At 44.6% G+C, this 21593-nt stretch overlaps 1 protein-coding gene across 1 annotated transcript in view; it reads left to right on the forward strand.

Annotated features, from left to right (window-relative positions):
• Positions 1-2973, forward strand: part of tmtc2b (transmembrane O-mannosyltransferase targeting cadherins 2b) — a 39439-nt gene extending 36466 nt beyond the window's left edge. The window contains exon 12 of the mRNA XM_042111448.1: positions 1-2973. This exon is cut by the window's left edge and continues 470 nt beyond it. The gene's annotated coding sequence lies outside the window, so the exon portion shown is untranslated.
• Positions 2974-21593: the final 18620 nt, after the last annotated feature.

Raw genomic sequence — 21593 nt, forward strand, 5'->3', positions numbered from 1 at the left:
TGCAGACACTGGGTTGTGGAGAAGGGCAAGATGTGTGAAGAGTTTGATTGCTTGTTTGTTTTTATTTGTGTTTTAGTTCTTGAAGTTCACACAGCTAGGTGGGCTAGCTCTTTTCCCCACTCAGCTGAGCAGAGCACCTGACTTGACCTGGGCTGTCGGTCCATACTTGAAAACTCCTGTTAAATTAAGACTTTGATGACTGATTGATTCGTTGGGGCAGTGTTGCCCTGGGGGATGGTGCAAGATGATTGTGGCAAAAAAGGGAAATTTAAACTACAGTACCCATAAGGCCTTCCTCAGAGCAAGGATTGTTGCCAAGTAAAGGTTTTTTTCAAAGGCCCTTGGCGGAAGCTAGTCTACGCCAGTTTCTCTGCACGTTGTAGGAACATCACTAGTTCACTGTTGTTTTCCTTGTTTGCTATGATCTGTGGAAACTATGAGGAGAGACAGTTTTCTATGGTAGCCTATTCATATAAACTAATACCAAATATCACATAACTGCACACCCCATGTTTGTGAAGTATGGTGAAGCATGGTGTGTGTGTGTGTGTGTATGTGCCACTCTTGTAAATTTTGGTCTTAAAAGGCAAAGGTGACCAGAGGGCAGTTGATTAGATCATTGGTCCAGGCCAGGTCGGACTAATACACATCTTCTCTAGACCAGATCTGGTTCCAGACTGAGCTGTAATCTGGTACCTCGTGGAAACTGGGCATTCTGTTAAAGGTCCAGTTTGCCTGGGGACTTGGGTGTCCAGGTTGTGGATCAAGGTTACAATCCCTCTCGTATCAAACAATATATACAAGTTAAGCACTTGAAAGTCTACCATTACCTTCAATTAAGGTTTTTAGAGTGAAAATAACCCATTGTGTTTCCCATGGCCTGAGTACATCTCATATTCACAATTCCAATCTCACTGAAGGAAAGTGTTATTCTACTCCGATACTCTGAAGTTCAAAATGGCCTCCAAGACGGCTTCACCTCTGACATCTTAAATGTTCTCTTGACTTTGCCATTTAAGCCTTGGCTAAGTGCACACTCAGAAACAGAAACTCTTTTCTGACATTTTCTGATCAAACGTTAAAAAGGACTCAAGTATTCAGGCGATTATCTAACTCTGAGGACAAAGGACACAGGACTGAGGCCTAGTTGTACTTTGTCTTACATTGAAGGTGGTGAACTGAAGTGTTAGCAAAGAATCTGAGAGTTCTATATTATTTATTTTCTCACATACCACTTGTGTCTGTACTTCTTCGAGGTAGCTTACACAAAGGTGTAGCAGCGCCCACTGAAAGGGCTTCCACCTAATGTTGACTGTTGGTCAGTGGAATTTGAAGGAAAATGATGGCATGACGTAGCAACGGTACTTTTGTTTTTGTGGTTCAGCAGTTGTGATCTGAAGAACCAGAGCGATCCTGTGTTTGGATTGTGTCCAGTGCTTTACCATGAGGAATCATTGATTAACAGTAGTTTCACATAGTTGTTAACATTGATAAATCATGATTGACCACGTTTCACATTTCTTACAGTTTGCTAATACTGAGCTTAAAAGGTATTGTTAACATAATGGTACTTTATACAGTATATAACATAATGGTATAATGTGTTGATTAACAGAACCCAGCTATGCGCTTTAGCTAGCATTTTAAATATGGATCATAATACAAAAGATTGATTTATTCAAGGTAAACATAAACTTTACCTCTGATTCCTCACTCTTAATGTTAATTAAGATATCCTCAAGGTAAAACATGTTTCAGTTCTTTCAGTTCTTTAACAGTTGAGGAATAAGAATTCTGATTGGCCATGTTTGCCTCTATTGAATATGCTTCTATGGTGTGTTCATCACTGCACCAGAATTTTTGAAGGGACTGTCTATATGTACAATTTGTTTATTTGTGTAATTCCTTATGGAGTGTATAGATGAAACATAATATATAAAAGGCTACATTATCTTGCATTAAGATTTAAAAGTACAAGCCCTGAGAGGTTAAATCACAAAGTTTTTTTTTTTTCTGAATTATATTGAAGTAATTGTATTTAATCGTCGTGTTTCTTTTTTCCTTTATTTTCTTTTCATAATTTCAGTGCTCATTTCTGCCAACTAGTGTCTGTATGTGTTAACATTTTATTCTGTCAATGCTAATATCCATCAAACATACTGAGAGCAAATTGCTAAAGAAGAAGCTACAAATGTCTGTTTGTGAAGGTCTTTCAAGTTCCTTTAATATTTGTCTTTTTTGTTTCCATGGAAAACGATCCAGCTGGGACTGTATTGTATTTCACAGGAAATCGTTCAGCAGACTTCACAAGGAGCCACAGAACTACACAAGTGATTCAGATTGTTTGCTTGATAGACTCTTCAAGTTAAGCTTTCAAGGCATTTATCTCTTCTCTGTTTGTTTATTGGTTTGTGTGCACACTTGTCTGGTTGTCTACACAGAGAATGATTGGGGAAAATATTTCCGTGTGTGTGTGTGTGTGCGTGCGTGCGTGTGCGTTTGTCTTCATGAAGGGAGATGAGGGGTAGTATCACTATTCACTAACACTAAAAGTCTGAAGTAAACTAAGGAACTGAGTATTGTTTTGTTGACACCGTTATCGCAAACAGTGTAACATACTCTAACTGTATACCCTTTTCTCTCATTCTTTGTGTGGGCACAGTACTTGTAATCACAAACTAGTTTTATCTCCCCATTGATGCATCCACACTGTGTGTGTGTGTGTGTGTGTGTGTGTGTGTGTGTGTGTGTGTGTGTGTGTGTGTGTGTGTGTGTGTGTGTGTGTGTGTGTGTGTATACGTTAGTGTGCGCATGTATCTGTCTGCCTTTTATCCATGCATTGTTAGTTGTTAAAGCTTTTGAAAGGGAAGTCAAGTTTTGTTGTCTTGGTGAAAATGATTCAAAACAAACAAAAAATCCCCCCCTCCTTCATCACATTCTCTCTGTTCCTCTCTTCTCTCTCTCTCTCTCTCTCTCTCTCTCTCTCTCTCTCTCTCTCTCTCTCTCTCTCTCTCTCTCTCTCTCTCTCTCTCTCTCTGTCTCTCTCTGGTGTTTGAGAAGTGGAGGAAGTCAGACCTTTCATTTTGTGTCTCTACTCAGGGATTCCAAGCAGATGGGTGGGAGTGTATGTGTGAGTGTGTGTGCTCACTGAGCACTGAGAGAGTTTACTAAATTAAGAAAAAAAAAAGTTTTATTTTTTGAGAAGTTGTTGTATTTGTATAAATTATCAAGATTTGTAGCCTTTTGGGGGTTTTGTAATATCAAGAAAAACAAACAAAAAAAAACCTGTGCCAGAGTAGAGTTTCCCAGTGTTGCTTTTTTTTCATAATAAAGTAATGGTGTCCTGCTATGGTGTCCTGACTTGAATGGAGTGACTTACAAAGCGGGTGAACCGGTTTCAACAGGGACCTTTAATTATACATGCAGTTTATTCACACATATTTGCAATGAAACTGCACATAGGCTTATTGTTCTCTAAATTGGACGAGGGAAGTTCTGGCCTTCTAAATTACAAGCCTCCACTTACCACTGGGGAGAATTGTTCAGCGTTTCTCCTGCCGAATCCTTTTTTTCCCCTGACTCTGACCCAGCCTGTGGGTGCTTCTGGTTTCTTCAGGAGCGCTTTTTTGTTTTTAAAACCGACTATTTCAAGATCATCTGTTTGTCATGTTTATATTTAAACAGCAATTGCAACTTTCATTGTGACATACCACTAGTTTTTTTCTTTTCTCCTTTTTTTGTTTTTTTACTCAAACATCAAATTTTGAAGGAGAGTAGAATTCTTCTCTCTGATTCTTCAGATGTCGCCAGGCTGATATCAGTGTCGTAAAAATCAACTTGCGTGGAGAGGGGCCTTTTTTTACGGGATGTTGAAATCTCTCCTGCAAATTTGTTAAAAAGTGTCATAAAAGGATCTCAAATTGATATCTTGTGCTTTTGCTGTGCGGCCCCCAGAGAAAGAAGAAAAAAAAATATGTAAATACTCCCAGATGGAGACAAAGAGACATGGCGTCCACATCTGGCAACACACACACACACACACACACACAGTCGTTGACAGGCGGCAGCCTCCACCCAGCGGCTCGGCCGACCCGTGGCGTGATGTCTTGCATGTGCTCGGCAGCCGTGTCACATGGAGCGCGAGGCAACGCGTGAGAGTTTGGACGCATGTTCCTCCACGGGCCGCCTCCCTCACTCATGTCCGAGTGCCAGACTGGTGGTCACGTGACTCAGCCTGTCAGTCAGAGCACAGCACATATGGGCCCCGCTGCAGTGGCCAGCTCCCTCACACACACACACACACACACACAACACACACACTTCCACACACGACTCCTGTCATTCCTCTTCTGCTGTTCTTCAACCCACGTTCAGTGCTGTTCTCAATTTCTGGAGTTCAACCATGTTAAGTTTTGTATCAAATATTAATGTTATTCATACCTATATATTTATTCATGCTGCACTGATCCACTCCCACGTGTAACTCCATTCGGACCACTTTGTTGTCATTTCTAACCAATGTTGCTAGTTATTCCAATTGTGCTCCATGATCAGCTGAAGACAGACTGATTTCCAGAGGAAGTTGGGGGTCTCCGACTGATGAGCTGCGGCTTCCCTCCTGTAGCTGCTCCCCTCAGAAACATTAATTCACGCATGGTAATCCTATGCAAGGCTGCCAAACAAAAGCTATGATCTTGTCCCCCCAAATGGAAGTTCCAGACTCTATGCGTTTACATGCAACATTTCCAGATGATGAGGAGATTATATTTACCCATAGACCTTTCAGCACCGTCACTGTTTATGCTGCTCCACATACCAAACCTTTCATTCAGACAGAATTAATGATTTGGGCCCAGCAGCAGGCTGCCTATTGGGTTTCAAAGGAGGCAGTGCTTCTGTCGTTGTTTGGTGGTTGGTTTTTAGAGTGGTGTCAGTGAAGGAAGTTTCATTGGTTGCTAGATGCAAGTGGTTTACGTTGGCCGTGAGAAAGCGAGTGAATTTAATATGTTGTTATTTAAATTAGAGGCTATTTCCCCAAACATACATAGTGTTATGACGAGGTGAATTTTAAAAGGTTTCAATCTGTTCACCTTTTGTAAAATTTATCAATTAGCTTTTGTCTACAGACTACATAATTACCACATTGACCAATGTAAATTATACATGGAGTCTTTAATCCAGTAATTAAATGTGCATATGGCAAATTACATCACTGAGACATGCCAGTGGTCTTTATTGTATCTGTCAGAGTTGGTGTACTATTTGAAAGAATTGCTAAATAAATGTAAAATAAAAGGATGTGAGGTCAAAATTAAAATAATAGCATAAATACAAGTATAGAATAAAAAAATGTATAGAATAAAAATCTCCTTATGCATTCCACAAGCTCACTGTCTGCATCTCCTGTTCATTCACCCCACCCAGACTGCCACAAATCACCATCTAATGACCTCCAGTCAGGCAGTGATTAATCAGACTCCACTGGGAGTCATTTACAAAAAAACGCCATGAATGTTTCATGATACTGAACATGCATTAATGCAGTCTGTCACAAGCATTTCATCTGCAGAGAGATGGAAAGAGAGAGAGAGCAGAGCTGTAGAAATGACCACAGCGTCATCGGCCTCACAGCGCCACGGGCCAGGAAGGAGTGAACATTTTTCCATTACCGAAGATCACATCACATGCGATTTGATTTCCTGCTTCTCTATCAATAAATGCACATTTTTATCAGGGCATTAAGCGCAGACTCTCAGACTCCCTTATGTCCAGCTCGGAGGAAATAAAGAACATCTGCCTCGCATTTCCACAGCCCTCCCCGGCAGGTTACGTTATTGCCTCGTGCATTCGGAGGAGGCGGGATTGCAGAAAGAGAGAGAGAGAGAGAGAGAGAGAGGCTTACTGCTTCCTTATGAGGGCCTTTTTCTTATTATGTTGTTATATGGCAAATCTGCCAGCTGTTATCAAACAAATATGGGGAAGAATGCGCCGGCGACCTATCGGGGCTTTGATCTCTGCATCTTGGGCCCCGTGCCCCAGGGGCCGAGCAAGCGAACACTGAGCGTCTTCAGAGGGGACGGGTGTGTGACGCATGCACGAGGCTAGCACACTCCGGACCCCAGTGCTGTGTGTTATTGTTCGGCAGGAGGGGCCTTTTTTTTTTTTTTTTTTTTTTTTTTAGGGGGAGAGATTACACGCGAGTGCGTCTGACCTTGAACATGGGGGCATCGGAGGCCCTCTGCCAAGCCACGGCTTCCTCCGAACAAAGCGCCGGTCTCGCCGAAGAGGAAATTTGATTTCTGCTCCAGTGCTGTCGAGTCGAGCTGGACAGGTAGCGAAGCTGGACCTGGCTGGGATGGGCTTGGCTATGGTCTCTGTGGTCCCGATGTGAACCTCATAAAGGCCTCACTCTGTGCCAATCATTCATGTGTAGCCAGGTGAGAAAAGACTGACCTCTGTTTATGACTGGACCATTATGTTTAAGGAGCAAAGGTCCGAATCTCAGTGGAGTTCCTCAATGTTTTATAGTTCCGTTACGAGTTTACTTCAGAATGGTTCTGGTTGTGATATGGCCCAAATCCATTCTAGACATGAGCTCCATTTTCTGTCTATCCACACGGGCATCCCTGCCTGGTAAGCACGTATCTCGCTAATGCTGACAAAGTGTCATCATAAATACACAGCTTCAGAACACTTAGAGATGACTTGGCATTTCTGTTGTGTTGCTGTGAACATAAGAGCTCACACATGGGTTTGTGTAAATAATATCAAGAGTGTCCAAATCTGCGGCGCATTAGAGAGTCTTCACGCCTTTACAGACAACCATATGTATTATCATTTTACAGCCAGCCAGCCTCTCTACCCTAAAGAGAGATAAATCACTATGTATCTGAGACTTTACATCCACACAGCAGACACAGGCTAAGACGTGTCCATAACTCTTACACTGCCAGACAATGCGCAACGTTATATAGCATACAGCACAACGTGTCCTGAGGGATAGGGTCTCATGTACAGTATGGTGGGAGGACTGTGAAGGTGTGTTGCGAAATCACCCATAATCCCTCTGCAATCCCACAGTGCACAGCTGCTTAGACAGGAAGACAACAAGTGATCAGTATTACAGTGTTTAAAAACTTATATCAACGTGCTGGAGGGATTTAATACCCCTTTTTATATTGAGTTTATATGAGTGTCAGCCCTGAAACACTGAGTGCATAGTGCCGGTTGATTTTCATTTTGGCGCCCATGTTGACAGGTTAGTGCATACCTGAGATCCCCATGTTGACAGGTTAGAGCATGCTGGTTACCAGGTTAAAGCATGCCTGAGATGCCCATGTTACCAGGTTAGTGCATGCCTTAGATGTCCATGTTACCAGGTTAGTGTATGCCTGAGATGCCCATGTTACCAGGTTAGTGTATGCCTGAGATGCCCATGTTACCAGGTTAGTACATGCCTGAGATGCCCATGTTACCAGGTTACAGTTACACTATGTGTGAGAGGCATGTCTCAGGCCGGACTCGAGCCGAGCTCCTGCCACAACTCATGTATAGTTTCAGCTTGGAGCCTATTTTCCACACATGAGCTACAGGAAGTGGTAAGCAGTTCATGTTCAATGTAGAGAGACATGGGGCTGGCGGTGGTGCCATCACAGCAGGAATGGCAATAGAGTGAATGTACGCACACACAGACACACCCAGACACAGACATGGACACAGACACAGACACAGACACAGACACAGACACACACACACACACACACACACACACACACACACACACACACACAGAGAGAGAGAGAGTTTCACAACACAGTCGTCTTGCTGCACACATTGCACACCCAGTGTGCCCCAAAACTAAGCCTCCAAATGTGGTGTGACTTCTGTATGGTGATGAATCGCAGTAATCTATCCACCGTGCCCTCCTCTCCTTCAGGCTGACTGATTTTCTCATGGAGCTTGTTATAAAAAGAATGAGATGTAATCACATGACAAACCACCAGCCTCATTACTCAGACCCAAATAACAATAACTGGGTCTGCTGCGAGCGGAAGCCGTCTGGTTAAACTCAAACAAATAACCCCATTTCTCAATCCTCGGTGCGGCATTTCCTCCGCAATAATAAAGAGATATGATTCCAATATGAATCAGACTGAAAATCCCAACGAAAATCCTTGTCCTACACAAGAAGAAAGCCAACGTCCCAGCGAGATCCATCACTCGAGCACTGCAGATAGCTGCTAACTTTTGGCTCTAGCGCATCTGGGCCAGATCAGGCCCAGATCAGGGTTGGATCTGTTAAGAGTTAGAACCACTTAACGTTAGTGAGACAGAGAATTGTGTGGTTTTGGGTGGAAGAGAAGTTCGCATCCTCAAATACCACAGAATGAAGTTCAAGCTGTGTCATCATTTTTCAATCTGTAAACTAAACAGCAGTGACAGTGTTATCATACTGAAATATTCCTCTCGTCAAACGCTTGCCAACCACCTTTTATCACATTATAATTCCTGTTAGGAAAGACACTTAAGCCGAGAAAGTCATACAGGATAAACATATGCCTCCTCCCTAAACCAACTCATGAATTGGAAATGGAAGGCACGCAAGCCATTCAAATGACAACACATTCATCAATGTGACACATTGTTGTGCCTACCGTCTCTACCGGACTTAATTTACCAAGAACACGTTTGGACAAGCGCCGGAGCTCTACCTGAATGCCGATGCTACCGTCAGATAGCACATGAAAATGCATGGAAAGCGCCTGAATGGGTCACGAGGCGAAATAAAGCATGTTCCTTTGTCATACTTTGCAAATTTCACAAGAATGCAGAACGTTGTGCAAGTTAAAATGGGTTCTGTCGAAAATTTAAACCAGATGTGTCAACCCTTCTGCCTGCCATCTTATTTTCTTTAGAGACAGCAGGTTTCCACATACATATATTTTAGATAAAGAAAGTGACTCTGAAAGACAATGGAGAGGCCTTTCGTTTTCTGACAACAAAGAGAGGTGTCAGCTTACAAAACACAAGACAAAAGGTTTTTTTTTTTTTCCTAGTCATGGAGATAGAGTTCTCAATCTGGCAGCTACAGAATGGCAAGATGGACCAGATGTAGATCCCAATAACAATTGAACGCTTAATTGAATCACAAGCTTTTGTGTGGTCTTTCCTTTTGATTTCAAAGGGATGTCAGCCAAACACCAGTCTTTAGTGTCAGTGTGTGTGTGTGTGTGTGTGTGTGTGTGTGTGTGCGTGTTTAATTATAAAATAATAGAATGAACCCAAACAGACATGTGACTGATATGAATAAAACTAAAAGGTTACTCCAGGTCAGCCTCTAGAAGGCTGCATGGGAGATACAGTGTGTGAGCTGCAGCGTGTGTGTCTGTTGGCTGTAGTGCATTTGATTTAGTTTGGGACAGTACTCTATCTTGTCTGTGTGTGTGTGTGTGTGTGTGTGTGTGTGTGTGTGTGTGTGTGTGTGTGTCTGTGTGTGCAGTATGGCTTCTGTTCGGGGCAGTGCTCTATCTTCACACAAACACACTATTACTTACTTACATTCCAGTGGCCTCATGTCCTTCCGCTGTGTGTCACTGATTTGCCCGGCTCTGTTGGGCATAATCACCCTCAGCGAGGAGACTGGGACATAAAACAGGGCCCTGCTTGCTCCAAAATGGCTGTCTTGGGGGATTTATTGGGTACAGAGACTGCCAAGAGCCCAGAGCCTCATAAATGCAGTGCAATCACACTGGAACCAGCCCAGAGAGCAGGGGGGCTTTGACGCACAGGAAGTGACAGTCCTGTCTCGTTTTTTTTTGTCCCCTTGTCGTATTTAAGCCGTTTTTTGGCATCTCCGTAGCCTCCTGTCCTTGTCCTCTGTCCCGCATCACGCCATCCTCACAGCCGCACAGTATGTGTGTGTGTGTGTGTGTGTGTGTGTGGGGGGGGGGGGTTCTTTCTCTGGGACGCTCTCTCGAAGCACTCTGGAACTCTCCGGAACACACCGATGTGCGTCCGCTGCGGTTTTTTTTGTTTTTGACAGCAGGTGCAGCCAGCATGCAGGCCGTTGCCAGAATTGATTAGTCGCAGCGCTGGCGACGGATGTGAGAGTCCAGAGGAACTCAACTATCTTTACAACACACCACCACCACCACCACCACCCCACTGCCGGTTCTGCCAGACCCCTCGGCCAGCTGGAGATCAGTTCAGACCAAGATGGAGAGGCATCAGGAGACATGGGAGGGGGAGGAAGATGGGGTTGCAGGGGGGGTGTGGATGGGGGCGGGGGGGTACAAGAGGATGGGGAAGGCCTATTTGGCTCTCTCAACATCACCCCCTTTGGAAAAGCTGAGCTTGCAGCACCGAGAATAATGGACGTTTTCTCTCTCTCTTTCCCTCTCTCTCTCTCTCTCCATCCCTCTGTCTCTCTCCCTCTCTCTCTCTCTCGCTCTCTATCCTTTTCTCTCCCTTTCTCTTTGCTGTGAAGCCAGTGGGCCGAAACTAAGTGCATGGGAATGAGAGCCAGACAGCTTTACCACCTGTCTGTGTCCCTGGGGCCCAGCGTGACCAATAGGAGAGGCAGCCGGCCCTTTGCTGCTGCCGCTACGGCCTCAGGTAGACGCACAGAGAGAGGATTATTCTCAGTCGAGCGTGACGCTGTGATTGGTGAGAGAGGGAGCAAGAGAGAGCGCAGCATGACAGCAGATCATGCAGCCTTGATTTCGGGATTGACATGCACCGTTAAGACTTCATGTCAGACTTGCTGTGCATTTATAGCAGATTTTCAGGGTCTGTAACACAAACACATGTTCTATGTGTCATTGATGTTTATGTTGGGTTCAGAAAATCCAGCCATATTCAGGCCTATTCAAACACGTAAATATGATCAGTTCCATTTTGTTCACGTTTAGGATATACACTTAAGAGTTTGAATGATAAATAGAGATATTGGCTATTCAAAATGTGTATTGACATTTCTAATGTAACTGTGAGATCAGATCAGGCACAATTTTCATTTGAAAGAGAAAGCAAGAGAAAGCTAGCATTTTGCCTTTGTAGTTCTATCACTTTCTTATGTATGACACTGCAGGGCTACATGGGCAAATTGTTCTAGATAATCTTCTTCTACACACTGTAATTACAGAAATCTCCCACAGCAGTGTGCTGCACTGCTACAGTAATAGTCATCAAATGACACTGTGGTCCCAGCATGAGGTTATTACGACAGTCCCCAGAAGGCTTTTTTTTTATCATGTCATATGAAATAATTACATAGCATTCTGAATCCATACCACCTATTGTTACAACAGTGACAGTAAAGTATAGTGTATCTGTGAAAGCACAGGAAGAGTATCTAAGTGGTTGGACTCCTGACATGGCTGGCTTGCATCTCCATGCACACACACATTAGTCTCTTTTACAATACAAGACCACCTTTGGTCCCAGAACGCTCTGTTTTGTGCTACTGCAGGTACTTTACACAGACCTGTACAAAGTCCCACATGCACCGGCCCACATGTGAGCTAGTCTTGTTTCCATGACCACCACCCAGCACCTCGTGCTGGTCCTGTGATTTTTTTTTTTTTTTTTGCAAAGTTTGTTTTTACTTCAAATGAAATTACACTCTCAGCTTTTCCGCACTTGGCGTCGAGCCGCTATGTGTTTTTGTACCGACGTCCTCCACTGTGTTGTGTTAGCTCAGTCTGAACGCTGTTTATTTTAATGGTTCATTTCACTAATACAGCACTCTGCAGTCCGGCATGTGGACACAAGCATTATCATCTGCTGTTCTGCCCCTTTAGATTTCTAACCATCTGTTAAGTGCGATCTCCGAGCCTTTCAGCGTGGTGTGGGGGCGGACGAATGGTTGAGCTTTAAATTAGGCGCAAGAACTTGCCACCTAGTGATGCTAACAAACCATTAGTCCGGACTGACCGTAGATCTGTCACAAAAATCAACCCATGCCTGAAGCATTCACCTCGAGTGCGTCAGTGAAGCACTTAACGTTTTGTGTCAGCGTGAACCAGTGTGTGTCACAAATATGGAAGTGGGACTTTTTTTTACCTCCAGTGAGGCTGGAAAGGCTCCATTGAGCAGAGGCCCCCACCCCCCCCCCACCCTGCAAATCACCAGCTGTGGTTTTCACAGGCGGCCAGCGCACCTCACGCACACCTTCGGTACGAATATCCATCGTTGGGTGAACGTTCGCACTGTGACAGATGTACTTCCTCTTTTAAGGAGAAGGGAAAAAACACACCCGCTAGCTCTTTCCAAGGGAGCACATCTCCTACACTTTCCCCTCTCCAGACATATTACACATCCACTTTACTGCTGGGAGCAGCCCGTGGGGTTTCCTGTGGAAGGTTCCTAAAGGTAGCCCACTCCAGAGAGGGGTCTGGTTCTGCTCTGGCCCAAATCCACGTTGAATCAGGGCCAGATCCCACCACGGTCGACCAATCCACTCGGTCCAGGGTGCTGCCGGTCCCGTCGGACCTCCATCTTGGGGGCCCCTGTGTATGAGAGGTCCAGTTCTATGTAGCTCCTCCTCGCATGATTGGCTCATTGCCAATTGCCCACTGGAGCTGAGGACCTGTCGGAGCCAGCGGCCGGGTCCATCCATCACAGGAGCGGGGCAGTCTGGAGCGGACTGCTGCCTCCTCTAAGTCCACCAGCGTCAGTTTTATTATACTGCCACATCCGCACGGCATGCAAAGAAACACTAACAAGCCTAGACATGGGGTCTGACTTTAAAAAAGTTAAATGCACACAGACATACTCACATGCACACACACACACACACACACAAACATACATATATAGCCACTAATACAATATGAATGTACTCACAGTGTCACATACCAATGCATATTAGATTCTGGTGTTGTTATCGGAGAATACACACACACACACACACATACTGTACACACACACACACACACACACACATAGTTGAGGCACTTAGCTGTGGGGTGTTATCAGAGTGTTTTGCATTACCCTCTTTGCGCAGGCCAGGTTTTGCGTAACTCTAGAACAGCACCAGGCACCATCCCAAATGGCATCTCTAATCTGGACCCAACACTGCCCTCATCTGATGCAGAACCGCCGGATCGGCGCCAGCGCAGGGCCAGAACCGCCCGCCCGCCCACTGGAGAGTCCGTTCCCATCTCTCTCTCTCTCACTAAAGCCGCAGTAGCTGACCCAGGTGCCTCTGGCCCCTGGCCGGCCGGCCGGCCAGCTGTGTTATCCTATACCCCCCTGTGGTCAGGGAGCTCATTTGCAAATACGCTTCAGCGTGGGGGAGGGCAGCCCCCGTACGCCTCGAAACCCCTTCCCAGGTCCCAGACAGCCCGCCAGCCACGGTCAGAATTCCAGTGGAAACTTCTCCGCGCTGCGGTCTGGCCACGTCCCAGCCTGTCAGTGGGGAACGCACCGGTGATTCAGAAGCCCACTTGATGGCCTGAAAAAGGTAGATTTCCCAAAGTATTTTCATGCTGCCGTGGACTTGTGTCCTTCTTGCAGCTAAGTTGAGATAGGAGTCATCCATCTCATTGACACGAATGGACCCTGGACAGCATTCACGGCCGCCACAGATAAGATTTGCATCGCAACCTCTTCATTTTAGTTTCAGACTGTCTCTCTAGTTCTCTCTCTCGTTCTCTCTTTCTCTTTCTCAGAGTTTGACCAGTCCAGCATTTTTCCTGCTGCCAGAGCCACATCGTGGAGACCAGTAACCGAAATAGCACCGAAGCCTACAATTGCTCTGGCCCAGTGTTGGCCCAGATCCGGTGCAGATCCGCGTGACAGGAGACAGACATCTGAGCATGTGCATACAGATGTGCACGATGTGCGGAACATTCAATCTCCCAGATATCAACGCCGCTGAAAAATGCGCTGAGGTTTTCCCAGATTGGGCCCATTATATTTTGTCTGTCAGTGATAAAGCATCTATTTTGTGAAGTGAAATAACACATTAAAATGGTAATCTGTAGCAGGGGTCTGTTCCAATCACAAAGCAGTGTTTTTTTTTTTCAATTTCAAATGAAATATAACTTTATATAACAGCAATGTGCTTCACAGCATCGTGAGTCATCTTCAGACATAGAGGGCCATGGCGGTGGAGACCAAACAATGGCTATGCACAAAGAACATGTCACTTGAGGATCTATAAATAGTTCATATCTATTATAGTTTCCCACTGGAGACTGAAATAAATATTTTTTTTAATGTTATACACAAAGGAAGGCGAATGTATATCTGGAAGCAATCATTAAACAGCAGTATGTTTATGCATTTGCCAAAACACTATTCAGTTTTATGCCTCCTATTAAAAACATGCGTGGCACTGACTGAAGGCTTCTTACTCACCCACACCCATTAAGTTTACAGTGTAAAAACAGCCAAATCTCCCCTGTTAGCACTGGATCCAACTCTCCATAGCAAAAAGAACGACAGCTTTCAGCATATAGGCCTACCCCAGTGCAGCACCGACTAATAAACGTCTAATGACCAAATGAATGCGTTGACTCTAAAGGCCGATTTATGCTTTTGCGTCGACTCCACACAGTGACTACGCCGTTGTCTCGACACTGTTGTGAACCTTTTGAAGTTCTGCATCTCCTGTGTCTGAGTTGCTCACCACCGAAATGGTATAGTCAGAACGGCAAACTCCATAGACTGCTGTGCTGAAATATTAATATTATTTGTTTGGCCTTGTCTTGCTTAGATTTTGTAAAAGTTATCGGGAAATAGACACAGTATATTCCAATTACCCAGTTATTGTAACCAGAAAATAAGTCTATTGAGGTTATTTGTGAGGTGTCTGCCTGCCAGTTTGTTATGCTAGCAAGCGAACTTCCCACAACTGCACACAAAGAAGGCCTATGCTGACATAATCTTCATTGTTTTCATTTCACACCCACTGAATGTCACTCAGATTTGTTCAGTAGAACAAATGTATTAGATTTGTATTTTCATATTCTAAGTATAAGTATAAGTGTATATATACTCTTTTGATCCCGTGAGGGAAATTTGGTGTCTGCATTTATCCCAATCCGTGAATTAGTGAAACACACAGTGAGGTGAAGCACACACTAATCCCGGCACAGTGAGCTGCCCGCAACAACAGCGGCGCTCAGGGAGCAGTGAGGGGTTAGGTGCCTTGCTCAAGGGCACTTCAGCCGTGCCTACTGGTCGGGGTTCGAACCGGCAACCCTCCGGTTACAAGTCCGAAGCGCTAACCAGTAGACCACGGCTGCCCCCCTCCCAACGTCTGCCCCCCTCCCAACGTCTGTCCCCCTCCCACCTTACTTACTGTACTTACTTTCATATTCTGATAGTCCAATAGGATGTTTTGTGTACACAGTACGTAATATGTGAGGCCACCAAATAAGATCAGGCCTGCAGTGGAAGAGAGAGGTGAAATCTGGGTCAAGGAGGATGTTGGTAAATAAAACTAAACTGTGTCTGTTGCAGGCATTTTACGATCAGCTTTAGAAGAATTGTTTGTGAGGCAGAGAGCCATTAAGAGAAAGTCCCCTAAAATGTCTGCAGAACTGACTCAAACATCAAACAACTTCAGCAAACATAAAGCTTAACGTTCAAGGTCAGAGGGTTAGGAACATGTTTCATTTGATTTCAATTTGTGACTTTGTTCTTGTGGATAGTGGACTTTCTTTGTCTTTTGTTGTGCAGCCATATTTAAATATATCTCTCTGTGGACCACATCACAGGACTGTCAAGGTGTTTTCATTTTAAAATTAAAACTGCCTCAAGACTTTGTCTCACCCAGTTTTGGCACAAAAATACATTTCCTTTGGAAACGTGTTTTGTTCTAATTTCACACTGGCATATGAATTGCTTTACAGCTGACAAAGAATTCACTAGAGAGTCAGCAGCAACTGTTGTTTTCAAAGTGACTTTTTTGGACTTCTATAGAACTAAAGTTACAGCATTTCTTTCCCCTGAAACTTGCTCCAATATCAAATCACATTTGCTTGTGTGCGACTTGAGACCACACCAGCCTGCAAACTCAAGTCAAGGTTTATTCATTTAGCACAGGTCTAACGCAGATGAATGGACATTCTTACCTTGTGAGTAATGACTATCCATAATTGGTTGGGTCACGATAACATCAAGAACCACTTCCTGATTAATGGTGATATTATCGGATTTAGGTATTTTCTGTGACAGGTCCTCTGGGTGGTTTTACAATATCATGACTGTTTATGCAGAATTGAAATGGCTGTGGGGTTTCCTGTAGATATTTAAAATAGCCAGTGTGAAATACCACAGCTATATCGAGGGAATATATATATTAGGCCTCTTTATGGCTAATTTCTAATTAAGGTGCTGTAAATAACAAAGTATACACAAGCTATTTTCAAAGGCAGACACACACACACACACATACACACACACACACACACACCAATACTATACCAACACACCAACTTTTTTTAGTTATGTAATGTGAGATAGCTACACCGTTCAATGCAGCTGTGCTTAAACTCAAAACAGGCAAAGTCCCACACGCTCCCAGATAACCACAAGCGTGTGTTGTGCCTCCTATTGACAGCTCGGTGACGGTACCCATCAATTTAGTGCAGGTTCAGGTTCCGAATCGGCGGGTTCTGGATGTAACTCTTGCTGCCGCTGCTCAGCGGGATGTTTTTAATTTGCATGTTGCCGGAAACAGCAGCATCAGACGGCTGTAGATCTCAGCGATGGTTCCTTTAAAGTTTTCTGTCAGCACACTCTACCTGCCCCCACTCCACAGTTATTCATCATATAGGTGCGAGCTTAAATCAGCTCAGCTATGTGTGTGTGTGTGTGTGTGTGTGTGTGTGTGTGTGTGTGTGTGTGTGTCTCTTTTGCACAACAGACTGAAGTAGAGAGGGAAGCAGAGAGAGGGAAAGAGGTGGGGGGAGAGATGGAGTAACTTTTTTTCAAAGACATGTTGACTATCAAGTCTGTGAGACAGATGGCAAGCTCCTGCTCTCGGGGAAGGAGAAGCCGCTGTTCAATCTGTCCTTGTCCTAATGAGCGCATTTACAAACCTCATCAATTACAGCATCTGCATGTGCTTAGCATATGTGATTACAGATCGGCTCAATTGAATTCCATCACAACGGAAGTGACACGGGAGGTGAGGCTAGTCACCATGGCGATCGAAGCACAGTCAGCCATGTCTTTCAGACGACTTTGCTAGTTTCTCCGAGGCTAGGAGTCAAGCAAGCATCTAGGCTGTGTACACATACAGTACACACCATCTTAGCAGCACTAAATAACAGTTTAAACTGAGGCTCTCTGGCAGTTGAGTGACCTTTGACCCAGAAACGGTGTCTGACGTGTTGTTTGTGTAAAAATGCCCTGTTCAATTACAGGCAACTCCTTGCGTTCAGGGATTCCCTGATGATCATAAATCACCACTGGGTCACCTAGTTAAAACACTGGAGTCAATACAACGTCAACAAGCGGTGACCCGCCAACAAACGAACATCTGTGTGTTGTAGCGCGGCACATAGGATATTCCCGTCCATTCGTCTCAGGAGCACACGTGTCCAGCACCTTGGTGATTCACAGCTGCCGAGATGTAATCCATATGGCCTTGTGGGCCGGATGACCAAACCTAAGGGGAGGTAAAGAGTGACTGAGGCTGGCTCCGAGTTGGTGCGTGATCCACTGGCGTGTGTATACATTAGGATACATTTGCATTATTTTCTAATAAGAGGACGATTGAGTTGGACACCACATGACAGCTACCATATACTCTCATTAGCCAGCGCCTTCCTCCTGACCTCCACTCGTTTAATTTGTAACAGGAACGTGTTCACGTCCAACAGGATGTGCATAATTGAATCAGTGACAGAAATGTGCTAGGCTTCTCAAAGAATGTCCGCAAAAGCAGTGTGGTGTGTTGGTGCGCAGGCAAGGAAATATGGAACGGGGGGGGGGGGGGGGGGACCTGTCTTGGAGAAAGTTCCTATTTGAGTTCTCCAACTGGGAGACGTCCGTGTAGGTGCAGTAGGTGCTCATATGGTTCCTCGTATGGAGTGCTCTCTTCGTGCCAGGCCTAGACCCTCTTCTCCGCAGCACATGGCGGTCCACCTCTGTCCCTCTCACATCACACTGACATTTACATGAATAATGGTGCCGGGTCCGAGGTGACTCATTTGTCCATTTAATGATAAATCAATTCATGATTATTTCTACTGAATTGCTCAAGGGTAAACCTAAGAGCACAATGACATTTAAAGCATTTAATGTCACACACAGGTATGGCGGGGTTACGAGGCGAACAAAAATGATCGAGTGAAATGCTAAAGGTCAGTGAGACTGACCTGGAAGTCAAAATTAAAAACATTAACATTCCATATTGGAATTTATAGTTTTGTTTTGAAATTTAGAGTTGTGGTTGATTAAAGTAAAATCACAATGAAAACCAGAGCTTTTGGAGAGGTATGGAAGGACATAAATAGGGCAGAGACATCAGGGCATCAGGCAAATGAGTTCATTACACTGCAGATTACAATTTGGCAGTAAAATCAAAGGCACATTTTGATCAAAAGAAACAAAAAATAAGGGAACTTAATAAGACAAATATGGTGTTTGTGACTTTGTTTTGTGTTGTTTTGTGTTGTTTTTTTTTTGTGTGTGTGTGCTTACATGCTCATTTGTTTACAGAGAGGATAGTCTTCGGGATCCTTGATGACATCTGCACGGCATGGGAGGGGGGGGGGGGGGGCCTCTGGACACGGATCCGTCCACCCATGGACTCATAATTCCTCCTATTAAATGGCCTTAGTGTCTGGAGCCTCACGCAAACAGACAGGGCTGCTTTTGACATCATGTTTCAGCGTCTAGCTCCAGGCATAAACAAAATTCAGAGGGGCCCAGAAATAAATGCAGCTTATCGTATAAAAGGTCTCGGGTGGCACACACACTGTAGGATGCATCAGCTCCGCCAGGCATGGAGTATCGAGAGACGGATCTATTTGGCACGCTGAAGATCGTCTAACTTCCAGGACGTAGCTCTGTTGCGGTTTTAGACTGCACCAAACAGACAGTGAATTAGACTGCCTCTCATGTCTGCCAGTGTTTTTAGAGGGAGTGAGCTGCTCTGAGTATATAAGGTGTCTGGAAGAGTTAAGGCTCTGGTAAGAGCAAAACATAAATCTGCCCAAGTTCCTCTGCTTCACAGTTCCTGTTTACCAATGGAGAATCAACAGGGACAGGGAATAAAATTCAGCAGAAATACCCAGGAGTGGAGGTGTTCTATTGCAAGAGCTCAAGACGGATTTGTGCACAAAAGACATGAAAGAGAGTGACAGCTAGGAAGCACTCTGTGGCGACTGAAAGTTACTGTTTCTGAAACCATAGTAACAACATTGCGTTTAAGTACATTGAGTATGTGTGTGGTGCCAAAATAGCCATTAGTACCGTGTTCCCTGCATGAATTCTATCATAAGATATTCATTTGTTTAGTTCAGCACTAACCACTCATGCATGAGCACAGAGTAATACGAAAAGTGTCATCAGTGAAGAAATGGGCACCCCACACAGACTTGTTTTGGCCCCATCCTCACCACTCTTGCTTTGATCCAGCACTACACTCTCTCAGTATTTATTGTTCCATATTTAAATGGCCTTTAGTGGCTGGGGATATCAGTGCTGAACCCTGTTCACCCTCTCCACCCCAGGGGCACTCAGTGCATGGGCCAGTGCACGGGGAGTAGAGCAGCGAGACAGACCCCAGCTCTATCAGTATAATGTGAAATGTGCTAATTCATGACACACAAACACACACACACACACACACACACATAGACAGGCACACACATACACACACACACGTAGACAGACACACGCACACACACATACACACACACACACGTAGACAGACACACGCACACACGCACACACACACACACACACACACACACACACACACACACACACACGTAGACAGACACACGCACACACACACACACACAGGGAGAGAGAGATCTCAGTCAAGAGGGTGAATAAAGTCATTGAAGTAATGAATTAAGGACGAGGCGCCGCGTTGGCGCAGTTCTCAGCGAGACGCTAATGTGTCCAGGTCCTTCATTTGCTCTAATTATGCTGACAGCCATTATCTGTGCCGTCTCATTTCTGCTGAAAGGGAAATGGCCTGCTGGAAGTGAGAGTGCAGTTCCTGATGGCTGGCCTCGACGTGCCCCTACACCCATGATAAGAGGGGCATCAAAGGGGCAGTGCTGACCACAGGGGGGGTGTCAGTTTGGGCCACAGCCGCAGAGGACTACCAGTGCAGCGTCCGGTAAAGAAAACACTTACCGTCATTTTCTTACATCAGACACCATGCAAATGTAAACGGGTTTATATATTGTTGTTTATCAGCACTGCCACTTCCATAAATCCCTGACTTTACTAACTATTCACTGACTTACAACATGTTGTCCTTTAGATGTCTTTGCTGTCTTTATGTGAAACCTTATTGTCTGTGGTTTGCTGTGAATGTTCTTTATTTCTCTGGACAACCAGCTTTCAGTTAGAAGATGTTCATGACAAGTCTGTTAAACCTGGCAACCAACAACACAAACCCACTTTTACTGTCCTGAACAGAGCAATATACACAATACACAAGAAGAAATTGGCAGGTGGCTATCGATTTTTGAGGCGATGTGTGAAATTGGATGAGTTTGGTCAATGTATGTTCTTTGCTTACATCCACACACACTTAAGTGATATTGGTTAACAGGTGTGGGTCTGTGAGCAACTAAGCTTTGGTCTTCAGTCACCATCAAGCTACAGCTGCAGAATACTGTCTTGCCAGTATTTTGCACAAGAGCCCCCTCTCTTCAATGCCTGTACTGTACATACAGTATGTGCCATTGTATTTTTCTGGTTTGGTTTGAGGTTGTGTGTATTAATGGGGCTTCCATGTTTAGGCCCTATGTGTTTTATACCTTTTCCGAGGGCGTATACCATAACTGGTTAGGGCCAGTGAAATGCAAACAAATGACACAAAGAGAGAATATTTGCTGTACTGTACCTTGCAGCCACACTTGTTTATATATTCAAATATATAGTTTAGTGAAAGATCTACTGTACACTAAGTATGGGTGACACTTGCAGCTGTAAAAGAGATGAATTAGCATTTACAAATATCAAAATTGTCATCATAAATCATTCATCTTTCTTTTTTGGTCTCTGTTCCTTGGAACATGTAAACAATTTGCAGCTAATTTCAAAGCATCCCTTGCCAAAAAATAAATTGGTTGTACTGCAGCAGATTGTGTGATGATTGAGAAAAACCTTCAACAATTTCTCAGTGGTTTCACACATTGTACAGTATTAAGAAGAAGACAAAGGCTTGTCCACAAAAGCTTTGCCGCACACTTTCAGTGAGTGGCACTGATGATGAGGCCGCGAGAAGCGTTTCCAGACTTGCAAGTGCGTGTTCTCGCTACGGTTCTCAGTTCTCATTACAGTGCGGTGAGGATCAGTGAGGGGTGTGTGTGTGTGTGTGTGTGTGGGGATTGGGGGGGCCATAGATCATCACCGTGAGTGATGACTTGCTGCAATCGGCGAGC

The sequence above is a fragment of the Alosa sapidissima genome, chromosome 11 (genome assembly GCF_018492685.1).
Source record: "Alosa sapidissima isolate fAloSap1 chromosome 11, fAloSap1.pri, whole genome shotgun sequence".
NCBI lineage: Eukaryota > Metazoa > Chordata > Actinopteri > Clupeiformes > Clupeidae > Alosa > Alosa sapidissima.